The sequence below is a fragment of the Streptopelia decaocto genome (assembly GCF_964273445.1).
Source record: "Streptopelia decaocto genome assembly, chromosome: 2".
Taxonomy (NCBI): domain Eukaryota; kingdom Metazoa; phylum Chordata; class Aves; order Columbiformes; family Columbidae; genus Streptopelia; species Streptopelia decaocto.
The window spans coordinates 4953401-4973580 of record NC_138655.1 but is presented as its reverse complement, the minus strand read 5'-3'; the positions used below and the strand labels follow the sequence as shown (position 1 = coordinate 4973580).

Below are 20180 nucleotides of genomic sequence, written 5' to 3'. Positions count from 1 at the left end.
TAAGTTTACTTTTAAAGAAGCGCTAAGTACGCTAGCGGGATGGAACAGAATAGCTAAAGCGAAATAGAATTAGTTTTGCTTTTTAGACTAATAAAACAGGTCGTACCCACCTTCATTATGACTATAATTAAGAACCCATCACCATAATGGCTAAACCCCCCCCCATGGATAGACATGCTTGACTTCAGATATAAGAACTACTGATTTCAACATATTTACACGGTTGCACAGATTTAATGTGTGCTTGCAGGGCTGGGATGAAGAAAACCAATTTGTTTGGTATACAGACTAAAGGGATGAGTAAAACTCTTACTTCGTTCTACCTTGGTAACGTATTCCGAGATAACTCAGAGCGGCTGAGGTTTTATTAAACTCCGCTTTCAGAAGCCAGGAGGAGCTCGAAGCTCACAGGTGTTATTGGTGAGATGCAATATGTGTTAATTATCTTGACGCTTGAGAACGGAGTGGTTATTCTTTACAGTTTAAAGTGCAAATTGAAATCACAGAATTGCACAGAATCACAGAATGTCAGGGATTGGAAGATGAATGAATTAAAACAAGATTCCACGCAACGCATCCCAAATCTACAGAAAACACGGACCTTTAGGATTTCTTTAGAAAAGCGTTTCTTCCTGCGAGAGAGAAAAAGATACATTAATTTCTCCATCTGCCATGCTGTTTTTAAACTATGCTGGATACAACAAGGTCGCTCATCAAACACTAGTTTAATTCCAACTGAAATAAAACCATCAAGTCGGAGCACATCCGATGGCACTTGCAATAGGGATACAACCAGGAGAAGATGTTTTGGAAGCTGTTGGTAGGTGGAAGTGCTGGCACCACCTGCCATCAATTAAATTCTTTGAAAACAGACAGTAAATACCTGTCCAATGACATCTACTTCTACGCACAGAACCCCTGCACCGATTCAGCGGCCTGAAAAGTCAGAATTACAAAGCTAAACACAACTGTTGCTCATAATCCATTCCTGTTGATACATGTCTTCCTCACCCACTAATAAATAATCAGTAAATAACTAGGAAGAAGACAAAATACATTATGAGCTGAAGTAGTTCAGTGCCATCTACACATTCAGTGTTTCTGGATGATGTTAACGGAGTCATTTAGTTTTCCACAATCACCTAAAACTGAAACCTTTCATCCTAAATTCACTCCTTGTAATACACTAAAAATCACTAACCACGGCAAACTTAACAGGGAAAACCCATCCTGTAAGAAAAGGGTTGGACAACTGCAATGAATACACAGGTATTAATGTATTTTTGGTCCCAAACAAGGTCGTGGTTCCACAAAACAAAGTATGGGGATGAAAACACCATTGTGATACACATGGGAGCTTGAATTTTTGCAACATGAATACACGACTTACAATAACAGTTTATAAAGCAGCTGGGTAAGCAAGAGACTCACTATGATTTTCTGTTGAAACTGTCATTCCAGTATTTGAAATTGGTGTTAAAAATGCAAACAGTAAGTAGCACTAATTTTTTCCTCCTCCCAAATATACACGTACAATGTAAACCTGCCAAGTCACAAGTACTTGCAATTTACATTTAGGATCTTCCACTGTTTCTTCTTTTTATTCTCCATTATATTCCATGGTCTTGTTATTCACAGGGTTGCTTATCCGGGAAGATATTTACCTAAGAAACTCATAAATACTTCGCTATCATGGTTTGACCAGGATATGAGTCACCACAACCTTTGAAAAACCGTCTGCTCCAAGGAACAAATGGTTCATAAAACATACAAATGTGCTTTTTTGCCTGCAAAATCATGAGAGCCATTGCTGCTCCTTTGCAAGGGTCAAACCAAATGAAAGGAAGCGTAAAATACCTGAAGTCGCAGGTCTGATTTGGAGGCTTTTATAGGTAATAAATTGATAAATAAATTAATTGATAAAAATATAATACTAGTGCTTTTTGTTCCAACTAAAGTACTTCGTTTTTTTTTTCACTTCAAGTGACAAAACTATTTTTAAATGACTCAACTTGTTCCTCAGAGGGGTGAAAGTAAATGGAATTCCATGGAAAAAACTAATTGCATAATAGAAACATCATCCCATAGCAGAAAAGGGAAGGGAGAAATTAGAAATGAGAAGCAATTAGTCACCATAAATGTGAAAATTGAAGCTTAAGAGAAGCTGAGTAACATCCAGACTGTTCATGAAGGAAGAAGTGAAAAAGCTACTGCAAAATAAAGACATTTACCCCAGAAAATTGAGATAGTCAGGATGTGCTACACGACCCACTGGTGTTTCATGAAGGTGAAAATACGGAGCAGAGGCACAGAATCCCAGAATGTCAGGGGTTGGAAGGGACCTGGAAAGCTCATCCAGTGCAATCCCCCCATGGAGCAGGAACACCCAGATGAGGTTACACAGGAAGGTGTCCAGGCGGGTTGGAATGTCTGCACAGAAGGAGACTCCACAACCTCCCTGGGCAGCCTGGGCCAGGCTCTGCCACCCTCACCAGGAAGAAGTTTCTTCTCAAATTTAAGTGGAGCCTCTTGTGTTCCAGTTTGAACCTATTACTCCTTGTCCTATCATTGGTTGTCACCGAGAAGAGCCTGGCTCCATCCTCCTGACACTCACCCTTTATATATCTGTAACCATGAATGAGGTCACCCCTCAGTCTCCTCTTGTCCAGCTCCAGAGCCCCAGCTCCCTCAGCCTTTCCTCACACGGGAGATGCTCCACTCCCTTCAGCATCTTGGTTGCCCTGCGCTGGACTCTCTCCAGCAGTTCCCTGTCCTGCTGGAACTGAGAGGCCACAACTGGACACAATATTCCAGGTGTGGTCTCCCCAGGGCAGAGTAGAGGGGCAGGAGAACCTCTCTGACCTACTGACCACCCCCTTCTCATCCACCCCAGGTACCATTGGCCTTCCTGGCCACAAGGGCCCAGTGCTGGCTCATGGTCACCCTGCTGTCCCCAGGACCCCCAGGTCCCTTTCCCCTACACTGCTCTCCAACAGCTCGTTCCCCAACTTATACTGGAACCTGGGGTTGTTCTGCCCACATACAAGACTCTACACTTGCCCTTGTTCTATTTCATTCAATTTTTCCCCGCCCAGCTCTCCATCCTGTCCAGGTCTCTGATGGCAGCACAGCCTCTGCCGTGTCAGCCACTCCTCCCAGCTTGGTGTCACCAGCAAACTTGCTGACAGTCACTCTATTCCCTCGTCCAAATCATTGATGAATATATTGAATAGTACAGGCCCAGCACTGCCCCTGAGGCACTGCACTGGATACAGGCCTCAACTGGACTCTGCCCCATTGACCACGACTCTCTGGCTTCTTCCCTTCAGCCAGTTCACATTCACCTCACCACCCGATCGTCCAGACCGCACTCCCTCAGTTCAGCTGTGAGGATGCTGTGGGAGACTGTCAAATACCTTACTCAAGTCAAGGTAGATCACGTCAAGACAGAAAATAATAATAATAAATAATAATAATAATAATGGATCCAAGTTGTTCCAGCCACACGCAAACGTGAGAATATTCCAAGCATCTATATTTGTCAACACCAATAAAAGCACAAGGCAGAAATACCAAGTATACTGAGGAATAAGAGTGAAGTTTGCAAGTAAAACCACTGACCCTGGGAGAAGAGGGAGAGCACAAGGACTCAAAAACCACAAAAGAGCAGAAATAGGTTCCTATGACACAAATAGTATTGTGGTTACTTCTCTCTATACTTCTGCTTATAGCAAAACTATTTCAGATGAGGCCAAATGTCCCTGTAGTGAAGATTTTGCTCAAAATGGAATATTCTGTACTACAAAAAAGCAGAATGTGAAAATACATTTTCACATACACATACATTTTCACATATATATATTTTGCTCCGAAGCCAGCACGTCAGTTCGGTCAGACCATCCCCGGCTAAGTGGTTTTGATTGGCGAGAAAACACCTTCAAAATTCCTCCCCTACACAATAAATCACCTGCTGCGAAAAAGATAAACCAGGGAATTCCGTTTTAACATTCACTGTTTAAAAGTCTGGATTTTCAACAATAATTACAAGGAAAGAACAGCAACAACTTTGAAATGTTTTACCCAGAATAAAACCTTGTGCAGAAGTGAAATCAGCAGCTGTTCCACTCACCTTAAGAAGATTTTCCAGCTCTCAGCAGCGGGGGCTCAACACGGGATGAAACATGAAACCTGCAAGAAACAGAATTGATGAGGATATTTTCTGGAGTCAAATACCCAACCAACTTAAACACAATTCACTGATATTCTTAATATTATGATAACTGCCCAAAGGAGCCGCAGTACACGGCCTGCTTTACAAGCGCATGTTATTTAGCTGGAAGACCTTAGAATGGGGAAAAATAAAATTAATTTTAAAAAAACAACAAAAAAAAGCCACAACACATCACAAGTTTGTACAAGTAGAAGCTTGTGTTTGAACTCAAGAGAATCTAATGAGATAAAGTCACATTAAAAAGTTCAGAGAAACTGTGCTGAGATTTTTAACTGTGCATCTAAGCTATAATAAACTAAAGAAAAAAAGAAAATACTCCAATATGTACAAGAAAGTCAGAAAAATTAACCACAGACACTCACCCAAAACACATGTTCATACCATTGGGAAAAATATCGCTGAGAACTTGAACTGGTTTATGGTGGCACTGCCTCAAAATACCGATTTTAAAGTGAATACAGGATCTGTTAAATCAGCCGGTTGTCCCGCTATCTACATTAGACTGAGCAGCTTTCCCCGGAATCATGTCTGCTCTGAGTATTTTTAGGGAACTAGTCACGATTTGGGATATTTTGTGAACACACCAATGATTAACACAATGGGAACGACATCCTGACAAAGTCCATTCTGAGAAGGGAAATCACCATGAGGCTGTTTCTCAGATTGAGAAGCCTGCGCAGTTATTGATTAAAATAAAGACGTTTTCCTATAAGGCAAAAGCTACTTTTCATTTCCAAGCACCGACCTTTTCCCGCTATGGGAAGTTGCGTCAATAGCACCAGCGAAGCATTTGTTAAAATAATCGTGTGTGTAATATCATGGGACTTATACGCAACATCGAAAATGCACCAAACACAAACACTGGAAAATATTCTCTTAATTGCTTAGGCATCAATAATGCAAACACAAGCATGCTAAGTTATGCCACTGATTTCCAATAGAACCACCCATGTGTGTAAAATTCAATGTACAAACGCATGCTACTGTGATGTGATGTTGGACAGGACAGAAACTCCAGAGCACAGGAAAAGGGGAGTCTCTTCTGGTCATTACGAGAGTAACACGGTGGGAAATGATCCAAAAAATGAGATTATTTCATCTCCCTTTCACCAACAGCTATTGCCAGGTTCACATTTTTTCTGTTTTATGTTTGTTTGTTTGTTTTTTGTTTGGTTTTTTTAGGGATCAGAAGGGACCTGGAAAGCTCATCCAGTGCAATCCCCCCATGGAGCAGGAACACCCAGATGAGGTTACACAGGAAGGTGTCCAGGCGGGTTGGAATGTCTGCACAGAAGGAGACTCCACAACCTCCCTGGGCAGCCTGGGCCAGGCTCTGCCACCCTCACCAGGAAGAAGTTTCTTCTCAAATTTAAGTGGAGCCTCTTGTGTTCCAGTTTGAACCTATTACTCCTTGTCCTATCATTGGTTGTCACTGAGAAGAGCCTGGCTCCATCCTCCTGACACTCACCCTTTATATATCTGTTACCATGAATGAGGTCACCCCTCAGTCTCCTCTTCTCCAGCTCCAGAGCCCCAGCTCCCTCAGCCTTTCCTCACACGGGAGATGCTCCACTCCCTTCAGCATCTTGGTTGCCCTGCGCTGGACTCTCTCCAGCAGTTCCCTGTCCTGCTGGAACTGAGGGGCCACAACTGGACACGATATTCCAGGTGTGGTCTCCCCAGGGCAGAGTAGAGGGGCAGGAGAACCTCTCTGACCTACTGACCACCCCCTTCTCATCCACCCCAGGTACCATTGGCCTTCCTGGCCACAAGGGCCCAGTGCTGGCTCATGGTCATCCTGCTGTCCCCAGGACCCCCAGGTCCCTTTCCCCTACACTGCTCTCCAACAGCTCGTTCCCCAACTTATACTGGAACCTGGGGTTGTTCCTGCCCAGATACAAGACTCTACACTTGCCCTTGTTCTATTTCATTCAATTTTTCCCCGCCCAGCTCTCCATCCTGTCCAGGTCTCTGATGGCAGCACAGCCTCTGCCGTGTCAGCCACTCCTCCCAGCTTGGTGTCATCAGCAAACTTGCTGACAGTCACTCTATTCCCTCGTCCAAATCATTGATGAATATATTGAATAGTACAGGCCCAGCACTGCCCCTGAGGCACTGCACTGGATACAGGCCTCAACTGGACTCTGCCCCATTGACCACGACTCTCTGGCTTCTTCCCTTCAGCCAGTTCACAGTCACCTCACCACCCGATCATCCAGATCACAATCCCTCAGTTTAGCTGTGAGGATGCTGTGGGAGACTCTGCCAAGTGTCACCTCCCCAGGTTACTTACAGATTTACTCCATCAATTCCTCAGGAAGGAAGTGGTGGCAAGAACCATCCTGTGCTCAACTCCAGTCTGACCAGGAACACTTCTTAAAGTGTCAATTAGTCTCGTTCTAATTGGGATAAAGGTTGAAAGCTTCTAAAGCCGTCAAAAGGAGATTAAACATAAAAAGTGGTTTGGGATGAGCAAAATATGGTGCTTTTATTTCAAGTTTTTGTATGTAAACAAGATGGTTTCTTTAAAGTAAATCAAACCACAAATACATCTCCTGGGGGGGAAGGGGAAATTTTTCAGAGCTTTTGAAGGTTTTCTACCTTTCTCCACTAGGGAAAGATTTTGAGGAAACTAACACTACTTACATGGTAAGTTTAACACAGTTTTTTGTAGGGGAAAATGATTCCTTTTTAGACTTTTTCCAACTGACTCTAAGTAGGTTATTTGGTCGAGTTTTATTTGTTTCACTTTCCTACCCAGTTTTATCTGTCACTCCGTATTACCCAGTTTCCTGAAAATAAGACCTGCCCCGAAAATAAGCCCTAGCATGATTTTTCAGGAATGTGATGACATGACTATACTTGAGTAAACATTGGGGTTTTTTTGTTCAAGAATAACTGTAGACTGTTGTTCATGTAAAAATAAGACTTTCCCCGAAAATAAGCCCTAACACATCTCTTGGAGCAAAAATTATTATAAGACCATGTTTTATTTGGGTGGAAACAGGGTATCTTATTTTCCTGTTAAAAATCACACATAATCCTACCTGCTTTTCAATTAAAATATGGAGCATTTTACTTCTAGATCTAAACCTCCATATACAGCTACCTCTAATGCTCTTTGATCATCCTTTTCAAGAAAACTTGTCCTCTTTTTCTCATTATTTCATTAATATACTCTTCATAGCAGGATCCATACAGGAAAGACTTCAAGAGCATTGCCAGAAGAGTTTCTAGACACAGTATTTTCTTTAGGAGAGACGAGACATAATTATAATTAATTTACCTGCAATGTTATTGTCCCTCACAGTTATACAGTACGTACAGGTTTTTAGATGTTCTTCTATATCTTGCTTAAAAAATGTTTATACACAGCTTCTCTACACATCGAGCAATGAGGTTAATGGTAGCTGGGTACCAAACCATGATCTAAAATACAGTTATTGTACAGATGGAGAAACAGGCATTGTAATCCCAACACACACATTTCACCACAAAACGCATCCATGCGGCCACTGTCAGCCCCAGCACCTGACACTTTTAATACCATCCTTTTAACTGGGGGAAGAAATACAAGCTTGAGTAAGATCTCACTTCTATATCATATTAAAACCACCACAAAATAAGAGTCCATATTTACTATCACCTCCTATCCGTAAGGGCCATCATACAATATCGGCTATAAAAAAATTAACAACAGAACACAACACAATAACATTTAAAACCGCTGTGACACACACTCAGTCGAAAAAACGATCCCATTTCAAGTGACAGCTGGGCATTAAGTGCTCACATTATTTGCACTCGGGCACCACAGTTTCCCCCTCCCCATTTCATTCTGGCTCCGCTTCAAATCCTGTGTGGAGATTCACTATGTTCATCCTGCCTTTCCAAAACTCTTCTCAACTCAGTCTTGCCTTATTTTCCTACTTCTATCAACTTCAAGAATAAGTTATTAAAGCAATTGTCCTTCACGTACATCTGTTTTCACCCTTCCCAATAGTTCCACATCGTGATGTCCTGCTTGCTGTAATACGACTTAGAGAACTCCACAATTTGCCTCCTAGGAAGGGAATCCTGTACGTCCACAACTCAGATTATTAAACACTTTAAAGGTTTTGTTTGCCTTTAAGAAAAGAAAAACCTGATTCAGTTGTAAAATGAAGCCACACAAACTCTCCCTTTGTAGCCTACGATACAACTAAACTTTCCCTTCACAGAATCAACTAGGTTGGAAAAGACCTCAGAGATCACCCAGTCCAACCCTCGGTCCAACTCCAGTCCATTGACTAGATCATGGCACTAAGTGCCATGTCCAATCTCAGCTTAAAAACCTCCAGGGCCGGTGAGTCCAGCACCTCCCTGGGCAGCCATTCCAATGCCTGACCACTCTCTCTGCACAGAATTGCTTTCTAATCTCCAGCCTCAATTTCCCCTGGCAGAGTTGAAGCCCATGGCCCCTTGTCCTATTGCTGATGCCTGGGAGAAGAGCCCAATCCCCACCTGGCTAGAACTGCCCTTCAGGTAGTTCTAGAGAGTGCTGAGCTCAGCTCTAAGCCTCCTCTTCTCCAGACTAAACAAGCCCAGCTCCCTCAGCCTCTCCCCCCAGGGCATGTGGTCAAATCCCTTCCCCGGTCTTGTTGCTCTTCTCTGGACCCACTCCAGCACTTCAATCTCTTTCCTGAGCTGAGGGGCCCAGAACTGAACACAATACTCCAGGTGTGGCCTCCCCAGTGCAGAGCACAGGGGAAGGATCACTGCCCTTGTCCTGCTGACCACGCTGGTTTGGATACAGGACAGGACACCATTGGCCTTCTTGGCCACCTGGGCACACTGGTGGCTCATGTTGAGCTTCCTGTCCATTAGTCCCCCAGGTCCCTTTCTGCCTGACTGCTCTCCAGCCACTCTGTGCCAGCCTGGAGCGCTGCAGGGGGTTGTTGTGGCCAAAGTGCAGCACCCGGCACTTGGCCTTGTTGAACTTCATCCCACTGGAATCAGCCCATTTTTCCAGTCTATCCAGATCCCTCTGCAGAGCCCTCCTGCCTTCCCGCAGGTCGACACTCCCTCCCAACTTGGTGTCATCAGCCAATTTGCTGATGATGGTCTCAATCCCCTCATCTAAATCATCAATAAAGATGTTAAACAGGACGGGACCCAACACTGACCCCTGGGGGACACCACTAGTGACTGGCCGCCATTTAAATCCCCATCAGAGGATTAATCGCTCATACCGCACACCATCTTCTTCTAAAAGTGCCTCATCTGCTGAAGAAATCTGCTCGGTCGTTTATTCATTTTGTGTAGGGAATGAAATCCAGAGTACTAAAGCTTAATTTATTATAAAAATGAAACATTGACACAAACTCCGGGCAGAAGATGGAACAGCGGTGTACTTAGTGCTATATCCCGCTCCTTTTGACTCCATTCTTCACCCAGGTTTTACAGAGGCTCTAAGTTCTTTTTGTTTCCATATAGAACCCAAGAAATACAAGTAATAAATTCAATCTAATATCAGAAAACATTCAAGAGGATACAGAACAGAATATTCCCACAATAAAAGCACGTGCCATAGACGTTTTCCCCCTATTTCTCTTATGAACTTCAATCCTTAAACTGCACCATCAAAAGATGCGGGCAAAATAAAGGGAATATTATTCACTAATGGAAATGGATTGTTTTTTCCTGATAAGCACTAATTAATATGTCCAAATCAATTTATATATGTATGCACGGCATATATGCACCATGTATAATATATAACAATGCTATCCTCCTCCTTAGGAGGAGAGACCTCTCCCACAGCCAAAATCCTGCCACTTCCAAAGACAAGAAATCCACTTAAATCTCAAATGCATCAGATTATCCTGATAATGAAGATTAAGCATCTAGTCTGACTAAGTACTTTTACAACCGATTCAGCAGAATTCATTGCAGGTGATGAAAAAGCAGCTTCCCATTGCCTTCACACCACATGGGTATATTTTTAAACAACTTTTAGCTCCCTAGGCCACAGCAAACAGCTTACAAGAGTTTATATACATCGCACAAACGCGCTCTCAGCTCCACCTTTAAATTCAGAGGCTTCCCAAAAGCCAAACGTAGCACTAAAATGTTAATCCCAGCAGCTCCCGCCTCTGAATTTTCCCCTATTCTTTAAACAGCAACCCAATCAATGAGTTTATTGGTTCATCAGCAACATCTCACGTGCGGGGTGCATCATTAATATCGGTTGTACAAGCAGAGCCAGCCATGCATACCATGTTTTCATCTGTCTCCGTAAATACTTGCACCAAAGATCACTTAATTCCTCACTGGTGACTTTCTCCCGCTGTGACAAAACGCTCTGCAATATTTTGACTTGCTTTAAAGCAGATTCATCCAAGTTACAATTAAGGGGAAGCCTACTGGTGCAGCATCGAAACACAAGCTATCATATTAAAGAGTGGAAGACAAGTATAAATTCACCAGTAACCAGTTCATAATGCTGTTTTTCAAGCCACATCTAGGTAATATCTGCATCTACAGAAAAGCACAGCAGTTTCATTCACAGAAAGGATCTTCTCTCCCTGACCTTTAAAACCATAACCGAGAATAACATTCCACAAAGAAAATACAAGATGCTACATCAAAGCTGCAGAGTCTCAGGCAACAGTTACCAAGATAACAAGAGCTCAGAGAACACTATTAGTTGCTGGGATTACTGAACAAATACCTTTTGACCATCGGCGTGAACCTGGAAATAAAAACTCGATGTTTTTTACCTGTCAGCGTCACTATAATTGGTGCTGGATGGGACTCGAGAGGTCACCTTGTCAATCTGCCACTCCTGAGGTCGGGATAAACAACATTTCCTTTCTGACAGATGTCTAATTTGTTCTTAAAGAGTGTCAGTGACAAGCCCCCCCTCCCTAATCTATTCTAACGGTTTGTTACTCTTATTTTTAGAAGTCTCCCTCCCCAAGTAAGTAACTCAAGTCTTCAGTTCTACTATTAAGGTCAATTATTTATCGTTTTACCCCCATAAGCCTTTACCTTCTACTACCTTGTAGCAGCCTAATCACAGAATCACAGAATCGACTGGGTTGGAAAAGACCTCAGAGATCATCCAGTCCAACCCTTGGTCCAACTCCAGTCCATTGACTAGATCATGGCACTAAGTGCCATGGCCAATCTCAGCTTAAAAACCTCCAGGGCCGGTGAGTCCAGCACCTCCCTGGGCAGCCATTCCAATGCCTGACCACTCTCTCTGCACAGAATTGCTTTCTAATCTCCAGCCTCAATTTCCCCTGGCAGAGTTGAAGCCCATGGCCCCTTGTCCTATTGCTGATGCCTGGGAGAAGAGACCAATCCCCACCTGGCTAGAACTGCCCTTCAGGTAGTTCCAGAGAGTGCTGAGCTCAGCTCTAAGCCTCCTCTTCTCCAGACTAAACAAGCCCAGCTCCCTCAGCCTCTCCCCATAGGGCTTGTGTTCAATGCACATGAACAACTTAAGACTCCAAGAAGACAACAAGTTAACATCTTCATTTGCTCAACTCTTGTGTGTCATATTCTTCAGGCACCTGATGTGCTACTGAAAGCATCCAAAAGAGAAGAAAATCCTTCCTCGATGTGCAGCGCCCAAAACTGAACGCAGCACTCGCACTAAATCCTTCCTGGACTGAATTCAGTAGAATGATTATTCCAAGTATTTCTATTTCTTTCCGCGCAAGGTTAATCACAACCTGAGCGCTAATCAATCAGTAACCTGGGCCTCTTCTAGAGCTTGAAACAGTCCATTCTGAGCACATATTAGAGCAATAAAATTCAAACGGCACAAAATACAGAGCAGGAAGGGGCTGGGGAGCTGCGGGGCATCAGAACAAGCACAAAAAACAACCAGCTTTGTGATTTATACAAACTACAGTGCAAATGACAATTAATAAACCAAGTGGAATTTCGAAGCCTCTAGGATATCGTGTTTAAGCCTGAAATGGAAAATGAGAGCCGAGAAAAATTCCAAATTACTTCTTCAGCTGTCAATTAGCAGTGTTTCCTACAATGGTGCTGTTACACCAGAGGAAGAACAGAAAGGAGATTAAAACCCTCCAACTTCTGGCCCATCTCAGAGAGACACACATTTTTATCTACGTATTATCCACCAGCTTTTGTTCCCCCTCATTAAATAAAACGCATTTTATTTAATAAATACAAATGCAGCCCTGAGCCCAGCATTGTGAAAGGTTAACAAGTCCACTGACAACGGTGAATTAATAACAATAGACATGCCAAGGTTCATTTCAAGCAGGACGATGGCACCTTAAATGAAAAACTTTGATTCAACATCGTGGTTTGTACTTTTTGGCACTTGAAACCCCCCTTACAGAAAGTGTTTGAGAATTGCTATGCGTTTATATGCCAGTGGATGAAGCCTGAGCAACACATTGGCCTTATTTCAAAGGGGAATCAACAACAGCACAGCAGATAAATTAGTTCAGTCAACACCAAAAGGAAAAACAATAAATTAGAAATAGAAATAAAATTCTTGCCTCCTGACTTCCAATACTGTTTGTATCAATGTTTCCCATCTCATCCATACATTACATTGAACAGTATTCCCTGAAAATAAATTGTTTCAGAACAACTTTGAGGCCTTGGTACTTATTCTTTAAGCTTCAATGATCATTTGCTGCTACCCTAATCTACAGTCATGTTGAATAAATCTATAGCTAAACGGAAAGTTAAACGTGTTCCCGAGGTGTTAATGTCTACATCTTATTATTTATTATTATCTTGTATATCTCTTTCCACCACTGGTTAACAAAAATCAGCGGTATCAGGCACGAGAGGTCCAAGGAACTGGCAAAAACACAAGAAAACCTCCTCCAAGTTCTGGAACTTGCTGGCACAGGTGAAGAAAGGGAGATAAGGACTAATACAAAAATAAAGGAATACTCTTAATTCCTTCCAGCAAGTAAGTTCAAGCAACTGAATTCTGAAGGTACCTGTTACACGTGATAACTTTGTGTGTTCCTGCCCAGTTCTGAAGAAGTAACTTGGCTTTCAACAGCTGCCGCTGCACAGGAGCATCAGCAAAGGAGCAAATGGGCCCAAGGACGAGACAGCTAAAAACTGAGGCATAAGCAGGGATAAAAGAACGATGAGTATATTAGAAATAGCAGGGAAAAAGATGGGGAATAGCTTGGTTAAATAACCAAAAATAAAAAGGTTTTAAACAAGCTTTTTAATCCGTTTTGTATTAACCTTTGAGAAAAGTGGGCAATAAAAACTCCGCTACTCCAAATGAGAACACAGACAATTTTTCTCTCAAAGGACAGAAAAATCACAGCTGCCCAGTGCAAAAAAAGGAAATCGGGAATAAATACCCATGTGAAAATAAGAAAACAACAGAAGATTTTATGCTTTCGTGCTGCCTTTCATAGAACACTAATTTAAAAGATTGCCTAAAATCACTAAGAGGAAATTCTCTTTAAAAGATCACGGACTTCCTGAACCTCAATGTCACAGGGTTTTACCAAGGACAAACTCTCCTCAGCGTTCATGCTGAACATAAAACCTAAACCAGACAGGGTGAAATAGGCATTGACTGATTGATATAAATACCCATCGCCGGGTATAACTCAGAAATTGGGATTTATAAGTCTCTTACAAATACCTTCTGTAGTAGTAATCTTGAAGGCAACACTAGAAAACTAATTATCAAATGCTGATGGAATGGAGACCTTATAATCTATGGCAGGTGCAATAGTCAGTATCTATAAACTGTCATCGTAGCATTAAGAAAGGCCTAAAAAAGAGTTGGGTACCTGGTTGAAGAGGTGCACTCAGCTCTCCAAAATATGTTATTTAGCTCATTTTGAGCTTCAGCTAAACTAGATTTCTGCTGCCTCCTTGCAACTCAAAAGAACAGGAAAGAGCAACAGCTCCTTCTTCCCATATTAAAAGAATATATCAAAAAAAATCAGCTGCTGCTGATTCCTTCCCAGGAACTTCAATGGGACTAAAGGAAAAACTCTCTCTGCCTTCCAAAGAGACTTTAGAGCCTGGGATGTTCTGCTCCCCCTTCCCTCCCCCGAACCAAAGCAAACAAAAGCAGGAATTGCACATTTTCTGGTGCGGGCAAACAATGGAGGAGCCCAAGGTTGGCAGCAGGAAGGAGCCAGCAGAGCCCTCTGGCCTCCGTCACGACAACCCCCAACATACATCGTCTATATGCTTCTATATTTATTGTTCGGCAACATACCCAGAGCGATAGCGGCAAAATTCCATCATCTCGTGGTGCTGTCCCCGGGATAACTGATACACATATTGTGCTTGCAAACTTTGGGGCAAAAGGAATGAAATTAGTGCAGGGTCTTCAAATGAGTTAAATTACAGTTACACGGGCAGGGAGAGGGTCAAGAATAATCATTACAAGTTCTAAATTGACCTATTGTTTGAAGTTAGAAGCCTGCAGCAAAACGAAACCAGAGTTCCGGACCCTTCCTAGAAGAAAAAAATATATATAAATAAAAAAACAGCCCCCCAAAAAAATTCTTCAATGCAATACGAAACTAAGAAAAACTATTTAAACTTTTTCTACACGCCCCTTCTGCTCTGAACATGGTTAAAAAAGGGGCAGAGGATCAATGCAGAGAGTTACAGGGTGGAAAAATCATAATAAGGAAAGGCTTGAAGTCCTAGGGGACAAAGGAAATCCAATACAGGAGAGTTCTACCAGTTCCGCTGTGGAGCTGAAGGAAATCTCGACGTAACCACAATTAACGCTGATGCGAGCAAATCAGATGTTCTCTCTAGCAACGCCTGTCGCCTTCAGCTTTTGTTATTTCTGTCTTCCATTCTGGTTTGTACTTGACAGAAATCGCATTCAAACCTCGTAGAACATATTTCAGAAACTATTCTCCAGTTTCTTCTTAATCTATGACACTAGTGATGGGCATCTCTAGATTTCAAGTGCTACCCTGTAAAGTCCCCACCAGTTGCAAGACTTGCACCCCAGTGTCAGGAACAAGCAACAAACTCCCACCTTAGGAAGTTTACACGGCAGAGAGAACATGAAGTTTAAAAATAAAGGGTGAGAGGAAAACATAAACCTGCCATTTTTTAAGCTGTTCAGTCCATAAATAGCCAGTTTGTCCAACAGTTCATCTCATCAGCCACCAACTGCCTGAATTTAGAGCAGGGCACGACACCGAGAGCTTTTAGAAACGTCTACTTGATCATCTCCACACAAGCTCTTCCTTTCCTACGCTAAAAAGACTATTTAAACCCAGATATCTATCAATTTTCCATTTAATTTCCCATTCTTTCAAGTCTAACAGATGCAATAAACCACACTGAACGCCACTGGAATGCACTGAGCTGCTGAGGTTTAAGTGTCAGGTATATACAAGACACCCGAAAAATCCCTCACCATTTACACACCCTAACCTTGCATTAATCTGTATTAAGTCCCACAGTTTTCTTGAACGCTTCAAAAAATAAAATGACCGCTTTTAGTAAAAATCATCATTCAGGAAGACAATCACTGTAGTTCAGGTGCTAAGGAAGCAGATTCAAAATTAAGGGGTTTAGAGCGTTCCTAAATAATTCCTGCAATCGTTCTGTACGAGAGCGCAAAGTGCTACAGCAGGGGCTTGTTTCTTGCAGTTTTTCAAATCCTATAATTAAAACCTTTTTGAGAAATTAAGTCCACATGTCCACGTTTTCATGTTACTCAGAACTTGGAACTTCACAATTAACATGAGAGGAAAACCAGATTTAGTCCGGGAACCACATCAGAAAGGGCGAAATAGCAGCGCCACACTTGAGCTTTCATTGACAACTCTCTGTAATGAAGACTCAGGGGCTTATTGGTAAGAAGTGAATAAACCCCATGTTTTCCAAGAGTGGTAGATGTAACAAAAAACAAACCTAGAGTACAAATTCTAGCATAAGAGTGTCCTCTCTAAGTACATTTTATCAATATATTGAAACGCATCCAGAATATGGAGGCGCTATATGCAATTATCTACATGAAATGTAAAGCTACAAGTGTTCAAGTTAAGACCAAGAACATACAAGATCTGCATATACAGATTGCACAGCAAAACTACAACCTAGTTAGTTACCAGTATTCTGCAAAGGTGACTTTTGTTTAAACACCAGCACAGGTACCTGTGGAAAACCTTTAAGTGAATACATATACTGAAGCACAACCAGCAACACAATGTACTTTAAAACTCTACTTTGAGGACACAAAGTTCTGTCATGGTGAAAAAGACTTGTCAAAAAATCTTGAGAGGATATAAAAGGAATGGGAATAACCTGTATTGTTATTATGAATGTTATATCGCATGAAAGATGGTACCACAACACATGGCAATGCGAACCGGAGGAAGAAAACAATCATTTTGTTATACAAATGGCAAGAAACAACTTCTTGTTTCCAGAGACGCTCAGTTTCTTGAGTTACCCTCCTACTGAAAAAACACATTTATATATATATTGAAAAATAGAAAATAAGCTCCTAAACTATCAAAGCCACCTGGTTCACTACTTAACCTCCAAAAAGCACTTTTCCCTCCCACTCTAATCCCCACCAAATATCTGTTAGCTTGGTGGAATTTACAAACCCAAGGTTCCCCCATTCAACTATCAGTCACCGTATATTAAACCATCACATTTTATTTTATTTCCACAACATGTAACATACTTTGAAGCAAAGTTACAGCACTAAACATATTGATGTTGAAACAAGTTTTAAAGCTACTTCAGCAAATAACACATTCAAGAGCGCTAAGAATATTCATTTCTGGATTAAATACCCCAATAAAATACTAGTTGATTGCTATGTCAACCACACATGCTTAGTACTTGTAATAATACCTAAGGCTGCGGCCAAATAAAGCTCAGAGCCTCTGACAAGTTAAGTACCATGTCATCTTCCTTTTCTGTGCACATTTTAACCTCCCCGCAAAATCAAAGGTCAACCAACACAAACACCAACCCAAGCCATGGGCCACAAAAACTGCATTTAAGACATAATAGCACAAAAGACTAATTAATTTCAGAACTGTTTCGCTCTTGGTGAATAGTTCACGGTTCTGTGAGAGAAAGCGTTTCCCAGCAACTAGTGTCTCCTCCCTCTTTTGGGTCTTTTTTTGGTTTGTTTTATTAAGAGCACCTCAGATTTTAGGTCAATTAAATATACTGCGCAGGGTCCTACCTCAAACGTACACATATACATTCTTTACGGGATCTCAGCTATCAATCGTGCTTTACAAAACCCAAAGATTGTGGCCCCCATCCTGCAAATCACACTATACGGGCAAAGGTGTTCCGGCAAAGATAGGAGGTAAAATAACAGCCTGATTTCAGAGGTAACAAAAAAGACGCTGGGTGGGGAAAGGAAGGGGTGGAATTTCGGACATGCACAACATGGGTAAGATAACAAGCTGTTCTGAATAACCGTGTAACATTTAATATTCTCTGGCCCCAATCCAGTTATGCTCTTGACCTTACCCAGGTTTCATAGAACCAGAGATGATAAAGGCAGATTAGCTTTGAGGAATGTGGGACTTTTCCAATTACCACAGGGGAAAATAAAGACATTAAGCAACCAAAGGCCAAAAGGAGTCTGAATTTTTAAGGGACGCTACAATTCCCCTTCACTTTTAAGCTAAAACTTATATTAAATACTTCAATACGAGCCCCCAAGCATTTCTCCTTTCAGGTGAATTTCTTGTTCAATGCATTTACTACAGCACTACTGGTTTTCAAGTCAAACTGCCAAAAACTGAGCCGATGCTGCAAGAGTCCAACGGTGGTTCTAAGGCCTATGGGATATGCTTTGATTTCAGAGCACTTAAACAAGACTGACTGCAAGTCAGCTAACACAGAAAATATACGACTAACACAGAAAATATAGGGTGAACAGTCTTGGAGCCAGGAAAAAAACATAAAGGGAAATCAAAGACTAACCACTTGTTCCAAAAAAGCATCATCTGAGTAAAGGTTTGGAAGGAGAATGGATGTGAAAAATGGCAACACATGGCACACTCTTCAAAATCAGTCCCAGGGTGTTGAGGAGAAAGATACTCAGGTACAGCTGCAGAAACAAGGCTCACTATACTCCAAAAACCAGGTTTACAACCAGAAAACAACCACCAAAAAATATCAAGTTTCTTCACGAAGTGCAAAGGGTCCATCTAATCCAACTTCTGCGGCACCAGCTGGGTCGATCAAAAGCCTGAGCAACACTTGCTCCCCCTTCGACGACAGGGGTTTAGGAAGGGATTTAGGGAGGTAGCTCTGGGTTAAAACGTGTGACCAAAGAGAGAAGGTGGGGGACCCCAAAGAAACACCGTGTGGGGGACCCAAAAAGCGCATGTGTGAGACCCCAAGGAGTGTGTGTATGACCCCGCTTCTCTTCGGATGAAACAACCCTCCACTGCAGCGAGAGCACTAACAGAACAAACCAAAAAAAAACCCCAAAATGCACAAAAAGAACCAACCTCAACCACTTCCCCACCCCGGGCTGTACGAGGCGAGCACAGATTGAGCAGCCCGGCTGGGGGAGGAAGGGGCAACCCCGGCGGCGAGGGGACACCCCCATCTCCTCCCTTCCCTTGCCCTTTGTTTACTTTACGGACCGTCCCGCTCCGCCCGGCCGAGCCCCAGCACCGACGGGGCCGCCTGCGGGCACATCCGGCGGGACCGGCCCGGGCGCGGGGAGCGGGGCCGGGTGCGGGGAGCGGGGCCGCCCGGCACAGCCCCGGGGCGGGGAAGGGGCAGGCGGTGCCCCAGCTGACCTCTCCCCGCAGCCTCTTCTCCCGTTCCCTTCCCACCCTCCCCACGGGGCTCCTCGCAGGCACCGCGGGGAGGGAAGCGGCTCTGCCCGCATCCCCAGCCCCGTCCGGCGGGTCGGCCGGAGCCCTTCGCTCGCAGCCCCCCCGGGCGTGTACCACACGCGTGCCCCGGGGGGGTCTCCAGGCAGCCCCTCCCGAGGGATACAGGAGAAACGGGCGGCTCTTTCCCTGAGGAGCCGCCGTCACACGGCAGGAGAAGCCGCCTCCCCGCCGTCCCCTCTCCCCACACCCCGTTATGTAAGTTGGGGCCGCCGCGCCTCACCCGCCCGCCCCCCTCGCCCCCTCAGCCGCTCCTCACGCAGCCCCGCCGCCCGCACTCACCGCGCTGCGGGCAGCCGCCTCCGGCCGGCTCCCGGCGGGGGAGAGGCGGAGAAGCGGCGGAGACGTCCCCGCCAGCGCCGGCTGCGGAGGCCGCCCGGCTGCCGCCCGCTCCCGGTGGATCAGCGCGGCGGCTGCTCCGCTGCCCGCCCGCCCCGGCCACTCCAGGCCGCTCCCCCGCCCTCCCGGCGCGCTGCACCATGGGATGGCGGCTGCCCTCCCCTCCCTCCCCGGTTCGCTCCCCACACTAACATGGCTGCGGGGGATGGGGGGGGGTCAGGCTGCCGCCCCTCAGCCCGGGGGGAGCCGCCCCGTCCCGCCTGCGCAGGCGCGGGGCTCAGGTGGCTCCAGCCCGTCAGTCGCCGCCTGGGATCCCGTCGGGGCGGCCGGGGGATGGCGGCGGGGCGGGCGGCGGCACCTCGCCGGCCTCGGGGGCTCTTCCCGCTTTCCCCGAGGCGGCGCAGCCCCTGAGGAGCCGGTGGAAAAGGGAAAGTTTAACCCCTTATCCTCACTCCACCATTCAGAAGCAGCTCGCAAGCTCGTGTCCCCGCTGTCTCCCCGCTCATCAAAAGGTTCCTAGGGACATGGTTTAGTACGATAGTCGGGTTATGGTTGGACTCGGTGATCCCTCAGTTCCAGCAGGACAGGGAACTGCTGGAGAGAGTCCAGCGCAGGGCAACAAAGATGCTGAAGGGAGTGGAGCATCTCCCGTGTGAGGAAAGGCTGAGGGAGCTGGGGCTCTGGAGCTGGACAAGAGGAGACTGAGGGGTGACCTCATTCATGGT

The 20180-nt window shown here is 44.3% G+C and overlaps 1 protein-coding gene across 2 annotated transcripts in view; it reads right to left on the bottom strand.

Annotated features, from left to right (window-relative positions):
- Positions 1-19560, bottom strand: part of PTK2 (protein tyrosine kinase 2) — a 205893-nt gene extending 186333 nt beyond the window's left edge. Inside the window, exons 1-2 of one of the 2 annotated variants that reach the window (XM_082045900.1) lie at positions 19399-19533; positions 4130-4188 (exon numbers count right to left, since the gene is read on the bottom strand). The gene's annotated coding sequence lies outside the window, so the exon portion shown is untranslated. Of the gene's footprint in view, positions 1-4129; positions 4189-19398 lie in introns of both variants that reach the window. The other variant, XM_082045902.1, reaches the window with a different exon arrangement.
- Between the last annotated feature and the right edge of the window lie 620 nt (positions 19561-20180).